The 7,185-nt window shown below is 34.7% G+C and overlaps 2 long non-coding RNA genes across 2 annotated transcripts; one reads left to right on the top strand and one right to left on the bottom strand.

Moving 5' to 3' along the window:
* The first annotated feature begins 610 nt into the window (after positions 1-610).
* LOC121050724 lies at positions 611-6,687 on the top strand. The gene is made up of 3 exons (XR_005803665.1): positions 611-709; positions 6,503-6,559; positions 6,672-6,687. It is a non-coding gene; the product is annotated as an uncharacterized LOC121050724 (long non-coding RNA).
* LOC121050723 lies at positions 1,736-3,276 on the bottom strand. The gene is made up of 3 exons (XR_005803662.1): positions 3,073-3,276; positions 2,180-2,233; positions 1,736-2,084 (listed from the first exon to the last, which is right to left on the bottom strand). It is a non-coding gene; the product is annotated as an uncharacterized LOC121050723 (long non-coding RNA).
* Positions 6,688-7,185: the final 498 nt, after the last annotated feature.

The following is a 7,185-nucleotide window of genomic DNA, read 5'->3' as shown; positions in this document are numbered from 1 at the left end:
TGTGTATTCTGTAAGGTTTTGGCTTTTCTTTATTCATGTTCACCTAAATGATCAGCTTTATCAAATATACAAGATGTACTGTATATGATGCTGCTGAAGAACATGGATTAGTTGAATTTTGCAGTTTATTTGCCTTCAGACCATATTTTTCATTGCAAGCTCAATGCTACGCGCCCACAGTTGATTTGCCTATATGACCATATATAAGGCATCTGAGGTTTTAATTTAGATTCTATATTTTCTATCATGCATATGTAATTGATTAATTATTGGATATATTGGAGCTTCTGAGATGATTTGAATCGATTATTCTACTGTTTGTTCTTGATGATGGCATATATATCATGAACTGTTTTCAATGTGGTGTGATCATCAAGTTATAATTTTTGTTATTGGAGTTGTTAAGGTTAATTCCTTTCCATTCATGAGATATTGACTACACTCTGTGATACATGTATGAAGCTCATTTGTCAAGTGAGTTTTTGATTTTGATATTTGCTTTTATAATTTAGATCAATGATCTTACAATTCGATAACAAAATCCATTTGAAAACAGTGATGTCAACAGAGTGTGGAAAAAAGAGCAAATTTTTAGGAGGCGATAATAGAGATAGTCAAAAGAGAGGACAAAGAATGCTTAATGATCAGAATCTGACTATTCCTAACATGACCATGGATTGGAGAAGAAAATCAAAAAGGTGGAGAGAAGGTAATTAGGTATTATTAACTTGACAATGCACTATGTCACCAAAGCTATCAGACGACAGATTATATCTGTCGTCTGATTCAGAAAAATTTTGTTGTCTCCTGGCGTGATGTCTCTTAGGCCTTCAGACGACAGATATTACCTGTGGTTTATATTTCACTCAAACAACAGAGGCTGCCAATAATCTGTTGTCTGATTATGTCGAGGTATGATGAATTATGACTTTCTATGGTTGAAGTAGTAACGAAACGACATTTATATGTTCTTATACAGAACCCTACACAACATATTTTCATAAAACTCTCTCGTATGTAATTAATTGAGACGACAGAAATCTGTGGTGTGAATACAACAATCTTGACTATTTTCTGTTGTCTGACTATGTTTCAGACCACAAAAATATGTCGATGTACAATACTAACAAACAATAGTTTGGAAATTTTCTGTGGTTCTGAGTTTGCTTCAACGACATTGGTTCGTAGGTTTTGTTGTGGTAATTAACTTTGAGCAATGAATTTTGAAGTTTTCTGTTGTCTGATTGTCATAAGGATTATAGGTGGTTTGTTTCTTATGTGGTCTTCAATTGCTTCAGACAACAGATATTTGATAAAATTCTGTTGTTTTATGTTAGGTGCAACATCAGTATCTTTGGTATTTATGTTGTTCGGGTTCTGTTATAACCACAGATTTCTGTTGTTTGATATTTGCTGCTTATGTTACTTATGTTGTCTTAGTTGTCTTATAACCACATATTTCTGTTGTCTGATGTTTCGTGCAACCACAGTTTCTTTGTTATTTATGTTGTCTTAGCTGTTCTATAACCATATCTTTCTGTTGTCTGATGTTTCGTGCAACATCAGTTTGTCCAGGTATTTATGTTGCTTGAGTTGTCTTAAAACCATACCTTTCTGTTGTGTGATGTTTAGTGCAACATTGCTTCTTTTAATACTTATGTTGTCTGAGTTGTCTTATAACCATAGCATGTATTGTAAAACCTGTGCTAACAGATAGGCACGTACAATAACAACATCTAACTATAACAAGTCAAAAGTCATTTCATTTCAATCAACCAGTAACTACATCAACATTCAACATTTCCATCAATTCATCCTAAAGTTGATAAGCTGTTAGGAGGTTAAAATAATGATCGATAAAGGCAAAAGTCGATCATCTTAGCTAGGCTAAAAAACCCTCCATAATCTAGCTATGCATGCAATGTCAATATGCACAAAATCACAGTTGACCCTAACTATGCATATACCATAGACCCTCTTTGTGTGCACTACATTTGTGGAAACTTCAAAACATGCTTCGCCCGTTCAGCTCGAACTTCATCAATATCATGTCCTGTGTAAACAAGATTTGTTCTTCTATCCCACTGCAAAAAACCATAGTATGATATATCCCACTGATGAAGATTACATTGAAATCATTAAATAAAGTGTATTAAAGCATTGGAAGCTGCTCAAATACCTTAGTAGCAAACTCCAAATTCTTGTCTTCAACTATCTCCTTAGTAGGAATACCCTGAAAATAACACAAGGCACCATATCAGAAGCACTACTTACCATGTAAACCTTAAGATGGTAGGATACTTTATATCCCTCCATCAACTTACAGCAAGATTTTTGCAGTTATCTACTATTGGGGCAAAGGCTAAACAAATCTCTCATAATACTATTGCCTAATATCTACTACACAAAGCAGAGTGTGAGTCCTGGTGAAAGTTTGGACATATAATGTGTGTTTCTTTTGAAACCTGGGAGACCTTTCAATCAATGAGGTCAGACAAATGGCTTAGAAATGCAATAGGATATACCTTTTACCCAACAAGGTTTCCAAATTCTGAAAAAAGGTTGACACTTTGCTTCTTCTTTGAAATCAAATATATCCATAAACACTTTTTTTTTAGCCCAAAAACTTTCTTTTCAAACCACAAAAGGGCAGCAGCAATAACACAAAGGGACAACACGAAAATGTGCTTCCACCAAAAACCCCTTCTTGTTTAGAACCCTATTTTTATCTGGGTCTCTGCTAAACAAATGCTACCCAATTGTTCAAATCAAAAACAAAAGAAAACAAACAAAAACAAATGCTACCCAGATGAAATTAAGAGCAGTGCCGAGTCTTCTACAGTTCTACCTCAAGATTAACAACTCGAACCACACTAGATAAATGAAACTTGGGTCTCTGTACAAATGTTTGTTGGTCCTGAAACACACCAACAAACAAGAACATAGTTCCATTTGCAATCTCTAAATGATCTAGGTAAGATAAACGTTTATTTAGACCTCACTGTACTCCAAAGTGGTAAAACAACTGAATCCACAACTATTTGATATATCTTTTCATGGAAACGAACATACCTTTAACATGAGAAGGATGTTCTTATCATGCTTTCCAAAGGAGCTTGCATACCTCCACTAGGTCTGAACCTTTTCGAACAAAAGACAGAGCAATCATGTCAATCTTGTTTGGAATCCCCCAATTGATAATATCTTCTTTGTCTTTTTCTGTTGAGGTTGGGAGATCCACAACGACCCCTGGAAGATTAACATTCTTTCTCTCACCAAGCATGGCAGAGTTGTCACATCGGAATCTCACGAGGCCTTTTTATTTGTCACAAGATAAAGCCAAAATGAGATGGTACCATCAGCACACAGTATCATGCTCCCTGATATAGTGAAAGAAACTCCATAGTTAACACATTAAAATTATTGTTCGCAATTGAATGACAAAATAGAACAAAGAAAATAATCCAATTCTACAGACCATACAATCAAATAGCTTGCATATTCAAAATTTATATATACCAATCCCACGATAAATTATTTATCAAATGTCACGGTAGAGTGTTCTTAGCATTATCATTGCTACCATCCCGAAAGGGAAGAGGAAAATCATCACCGAATTGACAATTGAAAACCAGTGAATTTTGTTGCCAGTCATTAACAGATAAGCATCCCATCTAGAAGCCCACTTTACATCACTCTCCTAAAGAATACACATGAAAAGAAAAAAAAAAAAAAAAGATTATTGACAGCACAAAAGGTAACGGATGTCCACTCACCACTTATTTCACAATGGACACTTAAAAGCAAATAAATATATAAAATTATTGATGAAAAGGGAGTTCATGTTTGGTAATTTAAGTATTGTCCATTCAAACTACATATGCAAGCTACAGAAGCTCCTGTACACCAATAAAAGATGCTAAAAGAACAACCAGTTTAATATGATTTATGTATTGAATTAAGTACCCCAGCATAATGGCCTTTAAGCCCAACGTGAAAAGCCAAGCTGATAAATGGTAGGTGATTCCTGATATGGCCTTTGAATGGGAACCACTAGAGGCAGATTATCAAGGATCCTATCAATGGAAAAGATTTTTGTTACGATATGCAAATTCAATCACAAATACTATATATAATGAAGTGTCTTGAAAAGTACATACATGTTCACTCGATACTGATCATCTATCTTCTCTTTAAACTGCTTTACAGTTTTGGCATCAGGTGTAAACTGACAGACAATATTGCACATCTGTGGCTCCTGCTTTTTAAACTACACAGATTCAAAGGAGAGCAAGCAGTAAGGGAGATAGTAATATAAGTAAGGACGCTGAGTCTCTGTAGATGTCAATTTGTTCACTTTCACTTTCAAATCATCTCCCTGCATTCGCAAAAGCCTTAAGTGAAGGGAGGTTAATACAAAACATCAAGCATTATCACAGTATTGTGAGATCCTTTCTCCCGAGTCAAAGTCCTTTTGGTCTTACAGTCCAAGCCAAGTAAAACAACCAAAAATACGCAATCTAAGTTGAAAGAAGTGAATCAAATTTTTATAAGCAGCACTAAACGACAAGCTTCTCATCGTAGTAATCTAAGACATATTTGGATCTATACTAGCTATATAGACACAGAAGTGGGTTAGATAGTTTGAGATTAGCAACTACACTGAGGATCAGAAACTATATAGACCCAGAGGCGCAGAGCACAGTTCGACAACAATTTCAAAGCAATTACTATCAGGTTTACAATTCTATATCATCATATATCAAATTATAATGATATACTCTAATGACCAGATAAAACTTTTTTGACTTTTTCATTGGCAGAAGCAGAGAGGAACTTCATATAGATCAGAGGTTTCCCATTCATCAGTGAAAGGATAGCAGCTGGAATACCCCACAAAGATTCCCCAGAAAAGCATAGACACTTACTCTATATGATTGTCCAAACGAAACAACTCAAACCCAGATTTATAATGAAATCAATTGGAATCATACCTTCAAATGGCCTGCTGCGAATCGAACTTCAATACCTTCAAATTGACTGTTGTGAATAGAAATCACTACCAGATTTCAAGCCAAATCACTACCAGAAGCCTATAACTTATCTTCACTGCTTTACTGGACCAAACTTCAATAAAGGAACAAAATTTCAGTGAAAGAAGTACGAGCTTTTAGATGACGACGCCAAATTCCAAATTAGAATACGCAAAACATTTACAAATTCATCTATTGAATACCCATCTCTTCGTGAGTGGAGAAAACACCAAGCAACTGAGACCTTGCAAATAGATATAGAAATAGAGGAAAAAATGAAAGAATGAGAGAGAGATTGAATACCCATCTCTTCGTGAGTGGAGAAGTCTCAGTGACCCGTGGGCTTGCCCTTGAACTTTCCTCTTCCTATTTTGGATTAAAGAGATAACAGCCTCAGCTTGAATCGATTGTGCTGCTACCCAATGCAATCGCCTAGCTAGGCAAAGTGAGATGAACACTTAATCAAGAAAACCCTAAATACCCAATCCAACAAAAACCTTAAATCTATTAACACTTAACCAAGGGGATTACCAGTGATAGATGCGAACTCAGACTGAGACCAAGATACGGATTGAGATTGAGACCGAAATCGTTTGGCTGGAATGGGGTTTTCTATTTTGCGAGGTGAGATGGTTGAGATGATTCTGGGTTTTCAGTTTCCATGTCGGATTCAAAGAAATTGATGTTGGCTTAGGTTTTCAGTTCGAAGATTTCTATTGGGTGCGAGAACGAAAGCGAGAGCAAGAGAGGAGATGGGTTTGAGAGTGAGAGCGAGCTAAGAGAAGGTTTTTAGGTTTCTTTCAGTTTGATAAATTTGTCGGGCCAAAATTTTTTTAAGTGTTAGACGGATATATCTTTCCGTTATGCCAAAAAACCAAACCGAAAGGAGGGGAAAAAAAAAACCAAAGTCAGTTCAATGCACAACAGAAATCTGTTGTCTGAAACATAACCCTTTCCAAACAGTTCCTTTCAAGAAAAAAAAAATCCAAACAACCAAAACTAAATCAATCTCAATGTAATGCACAACAGAAATCTGTTGTCTGAAATAGAACCTTTTTCAGAAAACTGATTTACCATGATATACACTATATTCAGACAACAGAATTTTTACATTCTGTCGTTAAAATTATTTAGACAACAGAAAACAATCATTCTGTCGTCTGAGCTCTGTCGTCTGATAGGTTTATTGACGTAGTGATGTTTGTGTAGATGAGTAATTTTCATAGAATTTCTTTTAGTGTCCATAGATTTAAGATGGTTGACATTATTAAAAATTTTGTTTGCAGCATCTGAGACATTGATCATCAAAGACAATCAGATTTTTGACAGCAATGATAAAAATGGTAATACATTTTGACTAAGAATGATTTTTTACTTGAATAATCAGTGATTTGCATCTTTCCAGCTAAAATCATGTGCAACTTCATTGATAAATGATCGTCCTTTCAATACAAGGATTTTGTTTGCAGCATCTGAGACATTGATCATCAAAGACAATCAGATTTTTGACAGCAATGATCAAAATGGTAATACATTTTGACTAAGAATGATTTTTTACTTGAATAATCAGTGATTTGCATCTTTCCAGCTAAAATCATGTACAACTTCATTGATAAATGATCGTCCTTTCAATACAAGGATGTCAACAAACAGTGGAAAATGGAAACTAAGGAGAGTTTCAGAATGTGATGTTGCTAATATGAGCATGGATTGTTGAAGAAAATCAAAAAGGTGGAGAGAAGGTAACCATATATTATTAACTTTAAATTGTTTATATCGATGAATTACTTACATAAAATTCCTTTTGCATTCATCTGCTGTATTTACATATTTAACATAGTTGATATCACTAAAATTTTGTTTGCAGCATCTGAGCCAGTGTTAATTGAAAAGAACTTTCGAGAGTAATAATGAAAATGACAATGCATCTAACTATTGTGATGAGGGAAGTAGAAACGATCGACAAAATTCTGACGTGATTGTAAATGAAAGGTTCTTTTCCCATGAAAATTCAGATGCTTATAATACAAATATGATATGTAAGTGTAATAATGTTGGATACTTCTTAGTAATAGTCATTGTTTTTCATTTATATGGACTGCTAAAACTGAGTAATAGTCATTATTTTTCCAAACTGAGTAATAGTCTCTTT

The sequence above is a fragment of the Rosa chinensis genome, chromosome 1 (assembly GCF_002994745.2).
Source record: "Rosa chinensis cultivar Old Blush chromosome 1, RchiOBHm-V2, whole genome shotgun sequence".
Lineage (NCBI taxonomy): Eukaryota > Viridiplantae > Streptophyta > Magnoliopsida > Rosales > Rosaceae > Rosa > Rosa chinensis.
This window is presented reverse-complemented; position numbering and strand designations above follow the sequence as displayed.